The 22,418-nt window shown below is 41.3% G+C and overlaps 1 protein-coding gene across 8 annotated transcripts in view; it reads left to right on the top strand.

Annotated features, from left to right (window-relative positions):
* The window catches only part of BABAM2 (BRISC and BRCA1 A complex member 2), a 298,460-nt gene that overhangs the window by 112,174 nt on the left and 163,868 nt on the right, over positions 1 to 22,418 (top strand). The gene's annotated exons all lie outside the window — the stretch shown is intronic.

A 22,418-nucleotide genomic window follows, 5' to 3' on the forward strand; every position in this document is an offset into this window, starting at 1 on the left:
AGTTAAGAAGCTGAAAATCAGACTTTTCAAAATGTTTGGTTGGTGGGCTGGAAAAGTGTCAGTAGAGTTACTTTGTATGCATGATTCAATTGTCCTTGCAAATGTGTAACAATGAAAAAAGAGTTTTCTTCCAAATGAAAAAAAATCCCATCCCCCCACACACAAAGTTTTACCCATCAGGATAGGGAGGGAGGGGAGAATCCACCTGGATTAATTGACTAACAAAACTGACATACTGATTGATTAGATTCCATTTTAAAGACTATGCAGGAGCCTAAGGTTCACTAAATCCATTTTATTATTGTGCTTATTCTGACCCTACATCACTTCTTCCTACTCACCTAAAACTGCAGCCAATTGTGATATAATGATAACGTGGTCTTATCACCAACATGAGAAAAGCAATGCGAGAATGAATTCAAATATAACCTTTAAATCTGTGCAGCTATCAGGATGGAATGGATGGTGGTTTTTGCCTAATTAGCAGCAGTTTGCTGTAGCTGTTTTTCATCACCCCTGTTCTTTGTGGTTTAGGGGCCAACAAGAGGTATGCGGTGTGCACGTGTACTACATGAAAAAAATGGGCGTTCTCTGTAGAGTAGAGTAGGGCTTGAGGCATTGAAAATGCAGGCACTATTTATAAGAGATTTTCATGTGATTTAACTCAAGAAAATATTTGCACTGTACTTTTCTTGAGTCAAGTCTGTGCTTCATTAAACCTTCATCCTCAATTTACAGTCGACTAACTCTTCGTTATGCACCCTGGGTTATACAACCCAAGCAGGGATGGTGTCTGGCACAATACAGCAGGTCCCCTGGACCTAGCCTTCTTGCAAAAATACATATAGTAAAGCAAAATGAAGAACTTGAAAAATGAGTATGAAGTAGAGTTAATTTAGGTCTAATTACTTCTCTATTCCAGAACAGCAATACGTTTACCTGGGCACCCCTGTGGATACATGCATGCTTGTATCATTCAGTTGTTTCAATTAGGCATCTATTTAAGATCATGTGAATATGTATTTAGGAATATTTATAAGCAGTTTATTAAAGCAATAAAATACTGTTTTGGCATAAATATTATCTTTATTTTGGTAAGAGGATATATTTCATCTTCTGTGTTTTTGAACATATATCAAAGTGTATATGATAAATATAACTTCATTACGTATGACACTTTCTATGTCATTACGTATGACAGGAGAGAATTCAAAGAACTTTACAGAGTTTTATATATTACTGGTTTGAGAAGTCCCCTCCACTTCCAGAAATGGAAGGGACCCAGATCTGACACTTCTACTGTGGGTTGGGGACAGAACATAAGGCCTTTTGACAGATGGATATGGTTTCTGGAGATTTCTAGTGATCCATGGGGTTGGGGGGCCAAAATGCTGGCCAGTTCCATGAGGTAGAAGGAGGGAGCAAACCTACAAATGCTGAGACAATTCTAAAGAAACTCTCTGAATGTGAACTCATAGAGCTTAATTTTCCCCAAATTGGCTTTTCTCAAGTAGAGGTCAATTTGTGTAATTAGAATTAAATAGTAGCAGAAGGGGACAGAGAAATTAAGAGGTATAGTGAAGGTCCCAAAAATGTAGTTTTCCTATTGTAAATTTACAGAAGGACTGTGAAATATGATATATAATGCTATTCCATAAATAGTTCTGTGATGCTTCAATAAATTTACTGTGTGGCAAGATTGCGTTTCTTAAACATTAAAGGTAGTTGCTTTCAAATCTCATGTGAAATCAACAAGAGAGCGGAGTGCACATAAAGTAGAGTAATAGAAGGATGCTATTTCAGATGTAAGAATTTGTAGAAAAGAAGGCTCTTACATTTACAGTAGTATGTTATAGAGATTGAGAGAAGATTAATGATTAGATAAGTGGAGCAGAGACAGACAGGATCCATAAAGTAGAGTTGAACAAGCCCAGAGAGGGAGTTAGAATGAGGAGAGTAGTTTTCCACTAGATCCTGAAATGAATGAGGAGCTTATGGAGATAGTGGAGGAAAGGATGTTTTGGTGCTAGTACTAAGAATAAATATCTATTAGATAGAGATATGCTGGGTTATTGTGTGATATTTTAGAGTGTGTTCTAACATTGGGAATGCTTATTATTCACTTGAAAAACCATAGAAATGTAAGCCTAGAAGGGACCTTGATAGGGCATCTAGTCCAGTTCCCTGCACTGAGGCAGGACTAAGTATTATCTAGACTATCCCTGATAGGTGTTTGTTTAACCTGTTCTTAAAAACCTCCAAGGGTGGAGATTCCACCACCTCCCTAGGTAATTTGTTCCAGTTCTTAACTACCCTTACAGTTAGGAAGTTTTTCCTAGTATCTAACCTAAATCTCTCTTGCTGCAATTTAAGCCCATTACTTCTTGTCCTGTCGTCAGTGGATAAGGAGAACAATTTATCACCCTCCTCTTTATAACAGTCTTTTACGTACTTGACTGTTATCATGTCCCCTCTCAGAGTTCTCTTCTCCAGACTAAACAAACCCAATTTTTTCAATCTTTCCTCATAGGTCATGTTTTCTAGACCTTTGATCCTCTGGAATTTCTCCAATTTTTCCACATCTTTCCTGGACTGTGGAGCCCACCACTGATGCATTGCAAGAACGATATGTGTTTTACATACAGTACCACATTCATCATTACTTTGGCAGTTTTTAGAAAGTGCATTGTTAATTGAATGAGCCCAGTCACCTCCAGAGGGTTCTGAGGTCATTTATGTTCATTGTGTCCACATACTCTAGACTTCCTCCGTTGGTTAAGTGTTGCTACTTCCCCTCATTCTCTCTGTTTACAAAACTGCTTCAGAGGTGAATCATCCTACTTAGGTCTCGCAGAACTTTTTGGAGGAGAATATGAATAGTGGTTAATCCATTTCTCAACAAATCTAGAGCTTGATTGGAATATAATATTCCTAGACAAGTAGCTGATCTATTGCTCAGCCATGTTAGAGTTTAGACGTTCTCTATGCTGCATGTGAGTGCTAAGGGGAAAGAGTCTAAGGGTACCATCTTCCCATTCCATGCAAGCAGCAGGACAGGATCTCTTCATGGGATATTCCCATGTGCTCTAAATTGGGAACTGCGTACTGCAGGCAAAAGGACACAATTTGCTGGCTTAAAAGCATATCCTACTCTCTGTATGTCCAAGCATGCATGCTTAGTGAATAGCATGCATTAGCTGGTGACTTGATCTGCTCCTTTGGCTGTTCCCTATACCTATACTGTGGAATTGAATCCTTGCAGGCAGGATTCCTAGACCGGAAGCTGCAGTTGTCAGCTTTCTTGTTGATCCTCATCACAGCATGGACAAAGGAGGGCTTAGGTGTTTAGAATTTTACGAGCTTGTCTCTACATTTATATTTAAAAGTTGTGGAATGTTGGCTTCTTTGTGACACTTTCCAGGATCAACTCAGAGTCCTATTTTCTATGTTGTTTGCATTAAAAAAATGCTATACATATATTCTCTAAAACAGCGTTTCTCATATGTTTCCACTAGGGCTGTCAATTAATCGCAGTTAACTCACACAATTAACTCAAAAAAATTAATCGCTATTAATCGCAGTTTTAATTTCACTGTTAAACAATAGAATACCAATTGAAATGTATTAAATATTTGAAGGTTTTTCTACATTTTCCTATATATTATATTCTGCATTATAATTGAAATCAAAGTGTATATTATTTTTATTAAAAATATTTGCACTGTAAAAATCATAAACAAAAAAAATTGTATTTTTCAGTTCATCACTTTGTCATGAAAGTGCAACTTACAAATGTACATTTTTTAATTACATAATTACAGTAAAAAACAAAACAGTGTAAAACTTCAGAGCCTACAAGTCCACTCAGTCCTACTTCTCATTCAACCAATCGCTGACAAAGAAGTTTGTTTACATTTACAGGAGATAATGCTGCCCTCTTCTTATCTACAATGTCACCGGAAAGCGAGAACAGGTGTTTGCATAGGATTTTTTTACCCAGCATTGCAAGGTATTTACGTGTCAGATACGCTAAACATTCGTATGCCCCTTCATGCTTCGGCCACCATTCCAGAGGACATACTTCCATGCTGATGACGCTCGTTAAAAAAATTATGCATTAATTAAATTTATGACTGAACTCCTTGGGGGAGAATTGTATGTCCCCTGCTCTATTTTACCCGCATTCTGCCATATATTTCATGTTATAGCAGTCTCAGATGATGACCTAGTATATGTTGTTCATTTTGAGAACACTTTCACTGAAGATTTGACAAAACGCAAAGAAGGTACCAATGTGAGATTTCTAAAGATAACTACAGCACTCGACCCAAGGTTTAAGAATCTGAAGTGCCTTCCAAAATCTGAGAGGGACGAAGTGTGGATCATGCTTTCATAAGTCTTAAAAGAACAGCACTCCGATGCAGAAACTACAGAACCCAAAGCACCAAAAAATAAAATCAACCTTCTGCTGGTGGCATCTGACTCAGATAATGAAAATGAACATGCATCAGTATGCACTGCTTTGGATTGTTATCGAGCAGACCCCGTCATCAGCATGGATGCATGTCCCTTGGAATGGTGGTTGAAGCATGAAGACACATATGAATCTTTAGCACATGTGGCACGTAAATATCTTGCGACGCCGGCTACAACAGTGCCATGAGAATGCCTGTTCTCACTTTCAGGTGACATTGTAAACAAGAAGCAGACAGCATTCTCTCCTACAAATTGTAACCAAACTTGTTTGTCTGAGCGATTAGCTGAACAAGAAGTAGGACTGAATGGACTTGCAGGCTCTAAAATTTTACACTGTTTTGTTTTTAATGTAGTTTTTTTTGTACATAAGTCTACATTTGTATATTCAACTTTCATGGTAAAGAGATTACACTACAGTACTTGTATTAGGTGAATTGAAAAATACTATTTCTTTTGGTTTTTTTACAGTGCAAACACTTGTAATCAAAATAAATATAAAGAGAACACTACACTTTGTATTCTGTGTTATAATTTAAATCAATATATTTGAAAATGTAGAAAACATACAAAATATTTAAATAAATGGTATTCTATTATTATTATTTAACAGTGTGATTAGTTGCCCAATTAATCACGATTCATTTTTTTAAATGCTTGACCGTCGTAGTTTCCACACTATGCCACTGTGTTGCAACAGCAAAAGGTTCAGGATCCCTTCCTAACATCAGACACAAAGCACATTAGGGAACTTCTAGTGTGCATCAGGAGGGGCCACATGGACCCTCAAGGCTGGATTAAAGAGTATTGTGGTCCAGTGCACTATGGAAATTGCCTCCATCTTCCTTAAACTAGACAGGGCATATAATATATAGTCTGTAAATATGAAAAACATTTCAATTTATTATTTTCATAGGTGCATAATGTGTAATCAGTTAGCTGAGCATTGTGCAAAGACTCTAGTGATTATAAATGCAAAGGTATGTATATGGCGGTAGACAGACATCTGAGAATTGGGGAGAGACTATATCATGGTCATTTCCTTCTTGTTCCTATTGATTTTAGTGTAGGACCATGGATTTGGTTCCTAGGCTGGGAATGGAAGTTTGCAACTCACTGCACATGCACACAAGATTGAGCTCAAATGAATGCCTGTGCCAGCCAAGCCCAAATAACATGGTAGGTTTGCAATGAGATTTGGTTGCTTCTTTTACTGTCGACAGTAACATAGCCTTCAGAACTTCAGGTCTTCATAGGATTAGCTTCCCCTCACTCCCCACTTAAATGAACATCAGGAATAATAACTTATCCATCTTTCACTGAGAGATCAGATCAGATCAGTTCACTAGGACTTTCCAAAAATATCCAGATGAGATAGTTATTCAAAACTGGTGGGGAAATATTGGAGGAGACTTTTCAAAAATCTAATATAGAAATATATTAATATTAATAAATCTAGAATATCTAATTTAAATATACATGGCAATTTGATATTTTTAAAAATCTGATACCCATTCTCTCTCTTCTTTTCCTCTGGGAAACATTTGCTAAGTAGGCTAATCGCTGGGGTGTATTTATGAAATGAGACTTAGAAATGAACTCAGTGCATAGTTGACTCCCCAGCTATAGGGGAAAGGATTCCTGATGAAAGTGGAACTTGCTGAAGACCATGCAAATCAGAAAAGAGCAAGTACTTTAGTGCATTGGGTAGCCAAGCCAGATACTCATCGTCTCCAGATTCAGAGACTCTTTGCTGCCTTTTGAAAAACAGGCAGGGTGTAAGAGAGGAACTTTACCAGCTCCTAAGGGGAAGTGGACTGAGTGTCAGCTAACCCTGGGCACAAGTTTGATCTGAATCAATATAAATAAGGGACTGACTCTGAGAGACTGATTGTGGGATTGGGCTTCAGCAATTCTGCAAACAGGAAAGTGCTGTGCACTTACTATTCGTCTAGACAAGTCCTAACTCTAAATTCTGTTGACTTTCAATGAGACTTACGAGGCTAAGTGCATAAATCAGTTTTGAAAATGGGACTTAGGTACCAAATTCATTTAGGTGTTTTGGAAAATTTTAGCCAGAGCCACTCTCTGTCTCCTCACAAAAAAGAAACTGAAATGTGAAGACTCATTTTTTCTTAAGATTACAGCGCCACGTCCAGCCATCAGTCTACACCAAAACCTCCTTTGACATCTCTGGCCGATCTCATATGCAGGATGGTGGCCTGAAGTGTCTCATTAAAGGGTGAGGAAAGAGATGGGCCAAGTATCACATGCTACATGGCAGCAAAAGTGCAAAGTATGTAGTAGTTCTAATTCTAATCCTCAGGGACCTGTGACTTTCACTGGATTAAAGCAAAGGGAAAGTTTTGCCCTTGTTCTACTTCTATTTCTTGGAGATAAATATAGCATTACATACAAAAATGTACATTAAAAGAGTGTTAAGGTTGTAATGTGAAGCAGAATTAAAGTTGCCCGTGCAACTTTACTACAACTTTACTACATGCTGTTCAAACCCTGCTTTGAGTACAGAATTATTGCTTTCTTCAAGGGCTTCCCCATAGTGCTCATCACTATAATATCTGAATGCTTCATAAATATGAATTAATTTATCTTCAAAACAGCTTTCTGAGATGAAGTTGTTCTATTATCCCTGTTTTATATCAAGGCATTGAAAGATTCAGGCCAAAAATGTCCACTAATTTTGGTACCTATTTGAGATATCTAGGGCTTTATTTTATAGAGTACTTGCCATTATATAGCACAGCTCCCACTGACTTCAATTGCAACTGTGAGGGCTTGGCAGTTCTGCAAATCAGAATCCAGTGTCTTGAGTTGGGCTACCAGAAAATAAGGAGCACAATAAGTGACCCTCTGTGAAAGGTCTGGTTTATATGTCATACCTATCAACACAGGAACTCTATGCCAGAGGCAGTAACTGGTAGAATCTGCTTCTCCAGGGCCTCATTCAGGTGCCTTAACCGTGATACCATTTTTTTTCCTTCTTGCTGTTCCTAGTGTCATTCACTACACACATTCCAACCCCTGCAACAAATGAGGCAGGGGTCCTGCAGACAACAGTCTCCTTCACTACATAACCCTGGTTCATCTCCAGAGCACAGTCTATTCGGTGCATTGAATGAGGCAGTGGTCCTGTGGAAAAAATAGTATGTGATATCTAAATAAAGAACGTATCATAATGCATACACTTGAGAGGGCTGAATTAAGGTTACACAGGCCAACTTTCTAGCGTTTCCTAACTTATGAGTGCTTGGCTTTGAAATTTTACAATAATCTTTTAACATTGGTTTTTTTGATAAAATTCCCTCTGTTTTTTAAAAAGCAAACTGAAAAAACATAAGTTCCACCATGTGGTTTCATACTGACATCCACATGATTATCAGCAGGGTTGGAATATTTAGATTCACCACACAGACTTCTGTCACTTGAGCCAACAGAGTAACTGAGTAGCAGTAGTAACAGAGTAGCAGTAGTAGGTCTATGTGGACCAGTCAATAGAGCAAGATGAGACACACATTTTACCAGTGGTTTCTGCAGAGTCTTGCTAGCAGGAGAGGAATAATGAGACTCAAGAATCTTGAGTTCCATTCCAGGTTCTAGGGGGACGTGTGCTCTGGCGGCCAGCTGGGCTGAGACCCTTCTGCCCCTGTTCCCCTGCCACCACTCACGCTCTACCTATAATTATAAGATGTATCTGAAGGTAGGGTTGGAACAGCGCTCTTGTAGTTTATGAATCCTAACGGTTCCTGAAACATTTCTGTGAATTAGAGTAGCCAGGGCATGTTCAGTTATTCAGAAATAATTTGCAGTTCTTATCCTGCCCTTGTATAAGCCATGTTTTTGTGAATGAGACCCTTGAGACATAACAAATAGGCCTTGGGGCTTTGTAATAAAAGATGATTTTACATTCAATGCTCTCTTGTTAGTTATTATGTTGGTTTATGCACTGACCACTGAATGTTGATAAATGCTGTAGTATTCATTTAAACTTTCAACGTAGGAAGAAAAGATGTGAATAAATTACATGAAGAGGTGAAAGGACAGACAGAATTTGACAAATAAATGGGTTACAAGCATAATGACAGCTTAAAGTGTGAACTACAGAAGTGAATGTAGTATTGTATGTTCGTATTGTTGTGTTGTAGCCTGCAGCCATACTCACAAAGGTTTCATAGTGCTGTGTCTTTTAAATGATTGCAAAGTGATTTAACAACCTGTGTGTTGTAGTACCTCCTTGTTCATGGAATCTAACTGACTTTTCATTCTGATAATGACTGAAAAAAGAATGGTAGACATCTATGTTGTCACAGGGAAATAGATTAGATTAAAAATAAGAAAATAATGAAAATTTCAAACTGATTTGCACTCTTTTTGGGTGCGTCTTCACTGCAGAGTTAACTTGGGTTGTTACTTAGGTGTTTCTTCTAAACCCCCTCTCATCCACATGCAAAATCTTCTCACCCGTGTTTGGTGCTTTAAACTCAGACTAGTTGATCTATCTGGGGACATGATTTGGAGCTCAGTTCTGCTTTCACTCAGGCTGGTAACCTGCTCGCTTTGCAATGAGGATGCAGGCTAATCATTTGAGTGCTGATGGTCCTCCATTGCCTTTCCGTAGTTCCTCCTGTATGTGCAGAAGGAAAGAATCATAGAGTGGCTCAGCTTACTGCAGGACAAAGAACCATGGCTATGCCCTCGAAAGTCCTGGAGACACAGATGGGTGCATAGAGTACCAGTGAGGGCACAGTAACTTGGGCATGGTTTTGCAGTGTAGCCACAACCAGGTTAACCCAGGTGCTCAGTTCCAGTTGCCTATCACCCAAGTTAACAACAGGGAAGAAATACCCTTAGTAGACTGATTCTCAAGTCTGCATTTTTCATGGACCTGCACTTCTTTTTAAAGTTTATGGGTATGTTTGATCAAACAAGTCACTAATCAAACTAGAAGCTAAGGCTTTGTCTACACTGCAAAGAAAAGCCCATGGCGTTGAATCTCAGAGCCTGGGTCAAATGAATTGGACTCTCAGGGATTGGGCTAAGGGGCTAAAAATAGCAGTGTGGAAATTCCTGCTCAGGCTGGAGCCCAGGCCCTGATCTTTGATGAGAGGGAAGAGTCTCAGATCCCAGGCTCCAGCCAGTTTGGGAACATTTACATTGTTACATTTAGCCCTACAGCTCAAGTCCCACGAGTCTGAGTCAATTGGCCAAGGCTGATTCTGCACCTCAGCTCTTTCTTTGCAGTATAGACATACCCTAAGAGTTAATTGTAGTTAAATGGTTGAGCAGTTGAATATAAGTTATAGCTTTATGTATTTTTGTTAATGAAAATTCTGTCTCCAAGCCTGCAAGATGTCTAACAGTACCTTTTTCTTTGTCTGCTCCCAACTGTTATGTTCATGCCTGAACCCTGATTGTTTGTGCTGTCACTTGGGTCATCTCCATTCCCCCCTCCCCCCATACTCTCTGCTTCTGACACCGTATCACACCCACCTTCCTTCTGGCCATGGGAAATGGGACTTGAGATCCTGCAGAATTAATTTCCACAACTCCTTTTTTAGTTGTCAAAATAATTAATGAGCAATGTGTGGTACTCCTTTTTCCCAAGGATCCAACGTGCTACCCCCACAACACTCATTGTCCTGATTAACGTCATTAAATAGAAGGCTGGATCTAGGAATCAAACTCATTGCTCACATGACTGTGCAGTGAACTGCCATAAGACCCTCATGTTTACCCAGTAGTTGCTCGTCATCTTGTGTTCCAATCCAGTTCAATTATTTAAATACCGTTAATCCTGCTAGTCTTCAAAAGAACACCAAATAGTGTATTATATTAGAGTAGTGAAGTTAAAGGAGGAGGAAGCTCCTATACGATCATGTCTAAACTAAGATAAAAGATGTATTTTTAACATATGTAAATGAGTAGGTGTTAAAATTCTAGCATAGACAAGGCAGTTGTAGTTTTGACATGTGTTATCTTGTCAAGGTAAACCCTAGGCTCCCCACTAAGGTTTACCTCAACAAGATAACACATGGTAAAACTACAACTGGCTTGTCTTCACTAGGATTTTAACACCTATTGGTTAACGTGTTAAAAGTACACCTTTTTCCTAATGAAGGTAAGCTCTAAGAATTTCCAATGGTGAACTGTAAAGCAGAGTTAAACTGGTTAAGAGTTTGTGTTTGCTTGAGGTTAAAGGGTTACCTTGATCATATGGAGAAGGCTTATTAGTTAATCTAGGCCATCTTCCTGCCAAAGCAAAATTGTTTCCTATTAAAATTTATTGCTGGTATTTTCCCATCTAATTTTAAATAACCTAAATGATGGCGTTTTCACCACTTCCCTGAAGAGACTCTTCTGCAGTTGTAATAGATCTCACAGTTAGGAAGTATTTCCTGATACTTGACTTACATTTTCTATTTTGTAATTTCATCTCATTATCCTGGTTATACTCTTTAGTAAGCTGAATAATTTTACTCCCTCTTTTGTGTTTATACCCTTCAAATATTTATAGGCTGCAGCTGGAGGTGACATTTCCAGCTCAGGTAGATGTACATGCGCTAGCGGTCATTGAGCTATGCGCTAAAAATAGCAGTGTGGCCATGGCAGCAATGACAGCACCACACGCTAGCTACTTTGAGTACAGTCCCAACCGAGATCCTATGTATGTACTTGACAACTAGCCTGTGCTACCACCTGCGCCCTTGTGTCTATACTGCTGTTTTTAGCATGCGAGCTTGATGAAAGCTAGTGCCTGCACATCTATCTGAGCTGGAAAGAACACCCCCAGCTGCAGTGTAAACATGTCCTATGTCTCTTCTCTCCTGGCCCTTCACTGCTACTTCTCCACACAAACACACACTGTCCCCTAAACAAGCTGTAGTTATTTAATCTTTTGTCATAAATCAGTCCTTCTAGACTCCTGATTTTTTTTTTTTTTTGGTGCTCTTCTCTGAATTCTCACCAGTTTCTCACTAGCTGATCAAATACAGGACATATCTCTTTAAAGCTCTTCATTGAAAGGTTATGCTCTTGTTTGAAGAGTTGCATTGTTGAGAAAACTCTTAGTAGTGCTACTAAAGCTTTGGGGTACAGTCTCCTCTTGATTCATGGGGATGTCTGCTATCTATTCTCTATCAATTGTGGTGAGAGCATTTTCGTTCTTCAAAGAATAGCAATTTGAAATGATGGTCAAATATAAATGGAGTTTTAAGTATCAGAGAGACTGAAGGAACGGATCATGTTTAAAGTAGTTACTGTATTAATTTTGAATTGAGTTCAGCTGGCTTCCTGAATTCTAAGAACAGTAGTGGGTATAAAAATAAGAGTATGAATGCCAATAAGATCCACATGAAAATGTAACTACCAGAGGTGCTGTCTTAGACAATAGTCTCTTCCTTAAAAACCATTCAGATGTAAAAACTGATCCAATTCTTGCAGACTGAAAGTATAACAGCCATCATTTGGATCATTAATAGATTATGACATTAATGATTGTGGGATTTTTTTAGGCATATTGCTTCATATTAGAAGCAAATAAAAAGCATCTGATCTTGTATATTACGAACAAAAGAATGGTTCAGAAAGAAAGGATTAAACATAATGAAAATGCACTTGCAGCAAAGACAAATTTCCATATTTTTTCTTTGCAAAACTATACTTTTTACTTACTGAATTGAATATGAGAGCCTTGTACCCGATCATGCGTTCTTTTCTTATGCAAAATTCTCACTGACTGCATATTGAAACAACTTCAGGATCAAGCCCAAGGTTAAATATATGCTGCCTAACCTACTACTGGTGACTCTTGAAAGACAGAGGTCAGAGACACTTTGAAAATGGTAACTGTTGTGAGGATTTAAAGAGAGAATTAAAGTGTTTTGCAAAGGAATCGAACATTGTAACCATGGAGAAGGAGCTTTAAGGAAATAGTTTGAGACTATGGTATTATGGCTGGATAAGATGTAGGTATTTAGATGTAAGATATTTTTCTGATGATCTCTGAATAGAAGACTTCTGAAAAAAATCTAATTATTTAAGTGGCATAGTTGATTTCTCCTCTATTCTTAGGAAAGGTGGCTAGCTGTGTATTTTGAAAATGTAGGTATATCTGTAGATATATATTTTCCCCTGTAAAGTTAGGGTTTGAAATATTTTGTTAACTCTTTTTTGCTAGCTCTTCTTTTTTGCTAGCATCTTTTAGGCATATATTTTGCCATGTGAATTGCATTAGGAAACCTTTTAAAATTCTGTTTACTGAGGTGGAAATTGGAAAATTTTGACATTTATTTTTAATTTGTTTTCTGGCCATGCTGAGTTATGAGACAACACTGTTAGGCTGATATTGATCAATAACATCCTATTTCAGCAAGTACAAAATACTGTAGCAGTTATTAATTCACCCTACATTCTTGCAAAATGACTATAAATATGGAGGCTGACTGCAAGGTAAGGATTTTGTGCAGAATCTCTGAAGGAATGGTTCGGAATTGTGTACCTGTTTTAGTGATTTTTGTTTTCCAGAAATCACATATTATTAGCAGCTTTTAGAAATAAAATCTTTTGCTTAAACTTGTGAAATCTGGCTGTAAAGTTATAAATAATTGTACTGTAATTGAAAGGCTGTAAAGTATTCATTGGAATTCTGCTGTTCTATTCTAATCCAAAAGGAAATATTTGCAGTTTTTTTTTTCAAATAACTTAAGGCATGCTTTTATGACTGTTGAAATGAATACCCAGAAATCCCATAAAATTTGAATTTTTTGACTGAAATAAATCTTTGATTTACTGTTGCTAATTAACTTGGGCTTTTCAAAAATGTGAATTTAAGACAAATCACATGAATGCCTTGCAAAATTTTCCCCATAATGCTGTACAATAACAACTTCCTCCTTAAGGACTTGATCCAGACCCCATTGAAGTCAATGGCAGTCTTTCCATTGACTTCAATGGGCTTTGGATCATGTCCATAAATAATTGTGGCTTGATTCTCCACTGCACCTGAAATGAAAGGGAACTCCCTGCTGTCAGGGGGCTAGACGCGACTTTCTGATTCTCATTCACCGAACCTTGACGCCAGTTATACTTGCAGTGGGTTGGCTTTACCAGAGCTACCTCGACCTACTTTATGCTGATGGAGATTCCCCCTACCCAGGGAGAGTTCTCCAGTGACAATCACACTCCCTTGTAAATTCATTTTGTGCTAAGTAAGTGGTGCAAAGTAAACTTGGTGGACTGGAGAATCCAGCCCTTTGTCTTTGGTAATTTTGTAGTGGTACATAAAGTTCCAGTTCTGAGAGGTGCTGATTGTCCTCATCTCCCATCAGCTTGAGGGTAGTTAGCACATCACAAGAGGGGCTCACCACCTTTCAGGATTGTGCCCATATAAGTTAATACTAGGATAAATCCTGAAGTCCTGTCTCAAGTATTACTCAGGTAAAATTCTTTTTTAATGGGAGTTTGGTCTGACTAAGGTCTCAGTAGAAGTTGTAGTAGCAGTGTTTCAGGTTAGCTGAAAAGATCTGAATGTGATATTCATTATCTTGTGTGACAAAGTTCCTCCTCTGCCTTGGTGGGTCCTGCACTTATTGGCAGATTTGCTTGCCTCAGAGATTCACGGCAGCCCTCAGTTTGGCCACTTTTGCTAGTGGCTCAAACCTGCTTCACTCAGCCAACCTCATCACTAGCCAGCATGTGGAAAGGGAGGAGAACAATCCCCGCAGTCTCTGCGGACCCACCTAGTTGGTCAGGGGATCAGCCAGGGACCTTCCCCTCTGGTGGGACCCACAGTCCAGGTCACCTCCTCTTGTCTCAAATAGAGAGTTGAGGGGGATGGAGGGAACCCAGGCCCGCCCTCTACTCCGGGTTCTAGCCCAGGGCCCTGTGGATTGCAACTGTCTACAGTGTCTCTTGTACCAGCTGCGTGACAGCTACAAGTCCCTGGGCTACTTCCCCATGGCCTCCTCCCAACACCTTCTTTATCCTCACCGCAGGATCTTTCTCCTGAAGCCTGAACACTCCCGTACTCCTCAGTCCTCCAGCACCACACTTTCTCACTCCTTGCACACCCTCCCCTAACTGATGGGAGGTCCTTTTTAAACCAGGTGTCCTGATTAGTCTACCTGCCATAATTAATTCTAGTATGTTCTTAATTGGCTCCAGGTGTCTTAATTGGCTTGCCTGTCTTAATTGGTTCTAGCAGGTTTTTGATTGCTCTAGTGCAGCCCCTGCTCTGGTCACTCAGGGAACAGAAAACTGTTCATCCAGTGGCCAGTATATTTGCCTTCGACCAGACTCCTGTACCCCACTGGTCTGGGTCTGTCACACTTGTTTAAATAATGCAGTTTTACTATTTTGCGTGAATTGAATAGCATAAGATGAATGAAAGGAGGGGTGCTTGTTATCCACAGAGACTTGTGGAATTTTCCATTTTCAGTAAAGGAAATAGTTAGATCAAGTGAGAGGGTAGTCTGACTTATAATTACAGATTCTACATCATAGAACAGTAGAACCTCAGAGTTATGAACTGACCAGTCAACCATACACCTCATTTGGATAATGAGGCAGCAGCAAAGACCACCACCACCACCAAAAAAGTAAATACAGCGCAGTACTATGTTAAATGTAAACTACTAAAAAACAAGGAGGGGGGGGAGAGGGGGAAGCAGCATTTTTCTTCTGCATAGTAAAGTTTCAAAGCTGTAGTAAGTCAATGTTCAGTTATAAATTTTTGAAAGAGCAACCATAACGTTCTGTTCAGAGTTATGAACATTTCAGAGTTATGAACAACCTCCGTTCTCAAGGTGTTCATAACTCTGAGGTTCTACTGTACTGCTAATTAGTAAGTTTTGGGGATGTAATTTTGTTTATAAGTAATCAGTCAATTCCATTTGAGAGGAGCAGTGTAGTCTTAAACATATGCTGGTATTAGTAACACAAAAGCTTTGTTTAGTGATAGTAAAGCTTGTGTTAGGACACACCACACCAACCCAAAGTCTTGAAACCATGGAAATAAGATAAGGGAGAAGTCTGTTGTGTTCCTTGCCACTCACTTTCACAATAATATGCTCCTATGCTCTGTGAGGCCATGTCTACACTAGGAAATTAGGTCGAATTTATAGAAGTCGGTTTTGTAGAAAGCGTTTTTATACAGTCGATTGTGTGTGTCCCCACACAAATGCTCTAAGTGCATTTAGTTGGCATTTAGTCGGTGGAGTGTGTCCACAGTACCGAGGCAACTGTCAACTTCCGGAGCGTTGCACTGTGGGTAGCTATCCCACAGTTCCTGGAGTCTCTGCCACCCCTTTGAATTCTGGGTAGAAATCCCAGTGCCTGATGGGGCAAAAACATTGTTGCGGGTGGTTCTGGGTACATATCGTCAGGCTCCCGCTTCCTTCCCTCCTTCCCTCCCTCCGTGAAAGCAACGACAGACAATCGTTTCGCGCCTTTTTTCCTGGGTTACCCGTGCAGACACCATACCACGGCAAGCATGGAGCCTGCTCAGCTCACCATCACCATATGTCTCCTGGGTGCTGGCAGACATGGTACTGCATTGCTACACAGCTACACAGCAGCTCATTGTCTTTTGGCAGCAGACAGTGCAGTATGACTGGTAGCCATCGTCACCGTACTCCAGGGTGCTCTTTTAGCCAACATCGGTGAGGTCGGTCAGGGGCGCCTGGGCAAACATGGGAGTGACTCAGCCAGGTCATTTCCCTTTTAAGTTTCGTCTCATGGCCATTCAGTCCTGCCGGCAGTCCTACTGCACCGTCTTCTAATGAGCAGCCAGGAGACGACCATGGCCAGCAGTCGTACTGCACCGTCTGCTGCCAGCAAGATGTATAAAGATAGATGAAGTGGATCAAAACAAGAAATAGATCAGATTTATTTTGTATTCGTTTTCTCCTCCCTTCCTCCCTCCTTCCCTCCGTGAAATCAACGGCCTGCTAAACCCAGGGTTTTGAGTTCTATCCTTGAGGGGGCCATTCTGTTTCTCCTTGATGCAAAGCCACCCCCTTTGTTGATTTTAATTCCCTCTAAGCCAACCCTGTAAGCCATGTTGTCAGTCGCCCCTCCCTCCGTCAGAGCAATAGCAGACAATCACCCTTTTCCCTGGATTGCCTGAGCAGACGCCATAGCACAGCAAGCATGGAGCCTGTTCAGCTCACCCTAGCAGTTATGACCATTGTAAATACCTCGCACGTTATCGTGCAGTTTATGCAGAATCAGCACCTGAAAAACCAGGCAAGGAGGTGACGGAAGCGCAGTGATGAGGACATGAACACAGATTTCTGTAAAACCACTGTTCCCAGCAATTTGGAGATCATGGTGTTACTGGAGCAGGCTCATGCCATGGAATGCCGATTCTGGGCCCGGGAAACAAGCACAGAGTGGTGGGACCACATCGTGTTGCAGGTTTGGGATAATTCCCAGTGTCTCTGAAACTTTCGCATGCATAGGGGCACTTTTGTGGAAATTTGTGACTCGCTTTCCCCTGCCCTCAAGCGCAAGAATACCAAGATGAGAGCAGCCCTCACAGTTCAAAAGCGAGTGGCAATAGCCCTGTGGAAGCTTGCAACGCCAGACAGCTACCAGTCAGTCGGTAATCAATTTGGAGTGGGCAAATCTACTGTGGGGGTTGCTGTGATGCAAGTAGCCAGCGCAATCATTGAGCTACTGCTATCAAAGGTAGTGACTCTGGGAAATGTGGAGGTCATACTAGATCGCTTTGCTGCAGTGGGATTCCCTAACTGTGGTGGGGCTATAGAGGGAACGCATATCCCTATCTTGGGACCAGACCACCTTGGCAGCCAGTACATAAACCGTACTTTTCAATAGTGCTGCAAGCACTGGTGGATCACAAGGGACGTTTCACCAACATCAAAGTGGGATGGCCGGGAAAGGTTCATGACGCTCGCGTCTTCAGGAACTCTGGTCTGTTTAAACGGCTGCAGGAAGGGATTTACTTCCCAGACCAGAAAATAACTGTTGGGGATATTGAAATGCCTATAGTTATCCTTGGGGACCCAGCCTGCCCCCTAATGCCATGGCTCATGAAGCCATACACAGGCACCCTGGACAGTAGTAAGGAGCTGTTCAACTATAGGCTGAGCAAGTGCAGAATAGTGGTAGAGTGTATTTGGACGTTTAAAGGGTCACTGGCGCAGTTTACTGACTCGCTCAGACCTCAGCGAAACTAATATTCTCATTGTTATTACTGCTTGCTGTGTGATCCACAATCTCTATGAGAGTAAGGGGGAGAGATTTATGGCGGGGTGGGAGGTTGATGCAAATCATCTGGCTGCTGAATACGCGCAGCCAGACACCAGGGCGGTTAGAAGAGCACAGTAGGAAGTGCTGCGCATCAGAGAAGCTTTGAAAACCAGTTTCATGACTGGCCAGGTACTGTGTGACACTTCTGTTTGTTTCTCCTTCATGAAAACCCGCCCCCTTGGTTGCCTCTAAATTCCTTGTAAGCCGCCTGCCCTCCCCCCTTCGATCACCACTTGCTGAGGCAATAAAGTCATTGTTGTTTCAAATTCATGCATTCTTTATTAATTCGTCACACAGATAGGGGGATAACTCACAAGGTAGCCTGGGTGGGGTGTGGGAGGAGGGTAGGAGGGAAGGAAAAGGCCACTTTAAAACTTCTTCAATGACAGCCTTCTGTTGCTTGGGCTGTCCACTGGGGTGGAGTGGTTGGGTGCCCGGACCCCCCCCCCCCGCGTTCTTGGGTGTCTGGGCGAAGAGGCTATGGAACTTGGGGAGGAGGGAGGGCGGTTAAACAGGGGCTGCAGCGGCAGTCTGTGCTCCTGCTGCCATTCCTGACCCTCCACCAGATGCCGGAGCATGTCCGTTTGATCCCGCAGTAGCCCCAGCGTTGCCTCATGCCTCCTCTGATCTAACTGCCACCACCTCTCCTCACGTTCATTGGCCACTTTCCTGTAGTCTGCTATTGTGTCCCTCCACACATTCTGCTGAGCTCTGTCAGTGCCGGACGACTGCATGAGCTCAGAGAACATGTCATCGTGCGTGCGTTTTTTTCACCGCCTTATCTGAGATAGCCTTTGGGATGGAGCGGGGAGGCTTGAAACATTTGCAGCTGCTGGAGGAAAAAAAGGGAGTGAAATATTTTAAAAGATACATTTTACAGAACAATGGCTGTACTCTTTCATGGTGAACAACACTATTCACATTACATAGCACATGTGATTTTGGTACAAGGTCACATTTTGCATCATATATTGAGTGCTTGCGGCTTTGGTGTTAGAGATCACACATGCAGTGCTGGGCAACAGAATTCGGCTTGGAGGCTTCTGCAACCTTCATAACAGCAGTGCCCCCCTCTCCCATACCAAGCAAAGCACGTTGAGTTGGCCATTTAGTGCTGCGGTTTTCCTGTTAACGTGCAGCAGCAGAAACCAAACTAACCCCGCCCCCCCCCCCCCATCCAATTCTCTGGGATGATTGCTTTACCCCTCCCCTCACCGCGCAGGAAGATCCCTGCTAGCCAAACGCAAACAGCTCAGTGCCAATTCCGCCCCACCCCAACCCCCCAGTCCTGCACCACGTGGCTAACTGCGGGGAGGATTTCTTTTCAGCCACAGGCAAACAGCCCAGTGGGAACGGCCACCTCTGAATGTCCCCTTAATTAAATTCCCCTATTTCAACCAGGTTACCATGAACGATATCACTCTTCTGAGGATAACACAGAGAGATAAAGAACGGATGTTGCTTGAATGCCAGGCTTTGTCATGCAGTGATACCAGATTACTTGCTACTAGCATGGCGTGATAAAGTGCCCTACCATGCACGACGGAATAAGGCTGATCTCCCCAGAAACCTTCTGCAAAGGCTTTTAGAGTACCTCCAGGAGAGCTTCATGGAGATGTCCCTGGAGGATTTCCCCTCCATCCCCAGACACGTTAACAGACTTTTCCAGTAGCTGTACTGGCCACGAATCCATCCCAAGTCCTCAGGCTACTTAATCATTAAAAAATGCTTGCTTTTATAACATGTACTATATTTTAAAAGGTACACTCACCAGAGGTCCCTTCTCCAGCTTCGTTGGGTTGGGAGGGTATTTCAATCAGGGTGATAAAAAGATCCTGGCTGTCGGGGAGAATGGTGTGCTGAGTGCTCTCCTCAAGCTCGTCCTCCTCCTCCTCATCTTCCCCATCCGCAAAATCCTCAGGCATGGCGAAGAGTACCCCATCCCATCATCCGAGTCCACGAACAGGGGTGGGGTAGTGATGGTGGCGCACCCCCCCCCCAGAATTGCAAGCAGCTCAGCGTAGAAGTGTCCGTTTGTCCCGGAGTGTCCGTTTGATTCTTTGGTTTTCTGGTATGCTTGTCTGAGCTCCTTAAGTTTCACGCAGCATTGTGTTGTGTCCCTGCTGTAGCCTCTGTCCCTCATGGCCTCGGAGATTTTTTTAAATGTTTTGGCATTTCATCTTTTGGAAAGTAGTTCTGATAGCATGGATTCCTCTCTCCATACAGCGATCAGATCCAGTACCTCCCATTCAGTCCATGCTGGAGCTCTTTTTTGATTCTGGGACTGCATGGTCGCCTGTGCTGATGAGCTCACCTGGCCAAACAGGAAATGAGGTTCAAAAGTTCCCGGGGCTTTTCCTGTATACATGGCCAGTGCATCCGAGTTCAGAGTGCTGTCCAGAGCAATCACAGGGGTGCACTGTGGGACAGCTCCTGGAGGCCAAAACCTTCAAATTGCATCCACACTAACCCTAATTCGAAATGGCGATGTCAATTTCAGCGCTAATCCCCTCATTGGGGAGGAGTACAGAAATCAGTTTTAAGAGCCCTTTATGTTGAAAAAAATGGCTTCGTTGTGTGGGTGAGGGCAGGGTTAATTCGATTTAACACTGCTAAATCCGACATAAACTCGTAGTGTAGACCAGGCCAATTGGGATTCCAGCTCCAATAGATACCGAAAAGCAATATATACCCCAGCTTCATCAAACTTGCACTCAAACACAAAACCTTAATGATGATTTCATACTCTCCTGCATCAACAGACCAGCATATGTGACTGTCACCCAGTTTATTCGTTTAGGAATTTAATCTGCTTTCAAATACTAAGGTTGCCATTAAGGTTTTATGTTGAGTGTAAGCATAATAAAGTTAGGGAATGTATAGCTTTTTGGTGTCCATGGAGATCTAAGTGAATGCCTTATGAAATGATAGTTTATCAACAGTGTTGTAGGCAACAAGAAACCAGCAAAGTACACAGGAGACTTCCGTTAATGTCTTATATATGTATTTTCAAGGTTTGAAGTGGATGGTGTGTCCTAATGTAGACTTAATTGGGTCACTAAATGCAGTTGTTGTATGTGTTAATTTCCTAGTTTTTATGCAAGGTTGGTGTGCTTCAGTGGGTAGCCAGGGTCTGCCCCCAATCGTAGCTATGCAGTTCTGACCAATTCCGGTATAATTTTTCAGATGCTTTTATATCTCCAACTAATCAGATATGAATGAAATATGTAAAGGGCACGTATTTTTAGTTTTGCACAAATGTGTTTTCATTTTTCTTTTATGAACATAGTAATGGTATTCAATCCATATCTTTAAGAAGTGGAACGAATAACAGACATTGGCTAGACACACTGCCAGGGGCCAAGCACTGCGTTCTGTGCTGTCAGTGCAGAAGGTTTATCATCAAAGATAAGAACATATTTGCTGTTTAATCCCTACGGTGACTTCATCATTTAGAAATCTGTGTTAAAGACTGTGGTAGAACTTTGTTTATGAGACAGACCAAATTCCATGCAAAGAAGATGATAGTGCTTGTGTACATTTACTTGTGAGTATTCAAAAGAAGTAGACAAACAAAAGGAATCTGTGGGAATGTTAAGTATAATATATGGGTTCTAAGGAACTTTTGCTTGTGCAGTTTCTTTACTTTTGTGGTTTAACAGTTTTAGTCACTTACCAGTGTTGTAGTTTATGTTAATTATGTTTGTAAAAATGCAACATGATGTAAACCACATAACTGATGTAAGAGGGTGTTTAATTCCCTCTTTGTATTAGCGCAGAGAGGACTGAAACCATCACACTGTAATACGGAGTCCTATGCTGTGCATCTGTCACTGGAGAAAGAGGAAGAACAAACCCTGTAGTGTGCAGTTACTTGAAAAGATGTAAGGGTGCATGCCACAATTCACTGAAAATTCCCTAACTTGCTTTAGCATGTTTTCAAATAGCATTTTGAATAGAAGATCCAAAAGCATGTAAAGAAGCTGCAGTCTTCTTCCATATGGCATTTTGAAAAGCAATTGGCTGATATAATTGAATCATGAGATTTGAAAGACATTCTAATATTTCTAGGGCAGCTAGGTGGATCCCCCTTATGCCACCACTGTAAGTGTGAATGGGGCAGTTTTCTGTGAAGTGTTGCGTAGTATTTACCCCACCACAGTCACAATTTCGTGATTCTTTGATTTTCCATTTGTGGAGGAGATATCCACACTGTCCATGCATTAGGTCTGAGTGCGGTTAAGTGCAGTCCACTACCTACTGGATAGGTAGAATCCCAGGACTGCTTTCATTGGGTCTTCAATCAGGTCTTTGTTTGAGATGTCACAAGCAGTCCACAATTCGAGCCAGCAAGAGCTGGCATCCTTTCCATTGGCCTGTAGGACTGATGCATGGATCCCGAAAGGCTTCCTGTCCGCTCTGGACCTGCGATTACATCAAGACCTCAGTTCACTGCCATACTCGCAACACAGAAGCTACAGTGGAACTGGACAACATTTTAGTCCATTTATCCAACTGTTTGTAGTCCCCATTTCAAGGCAGGTGAAACAATAGTAAATATTGAGCTAAAGGTGTTCCATACACAGAACATTTTTATTACATTTTGTAAAAAAAAATCTGTGCTATTTCCTTGGTGCTTGCCAAATCTTATTAGC

This window comes from Lepidochelys kempii, chromosome 3, assembly GCF_965140265.1.
Source record: "Lepidochelys kempii isolate rLepKem1 chromosome 3, rLepKem1.hap2, whole genome shotgun sequence".
Classification (NCBI taxonomy): Eukaryota; Metazoa; Chordata; order Testudines; family Cheloniidae; genus Lepidochelys; species Lepidochelys kempii.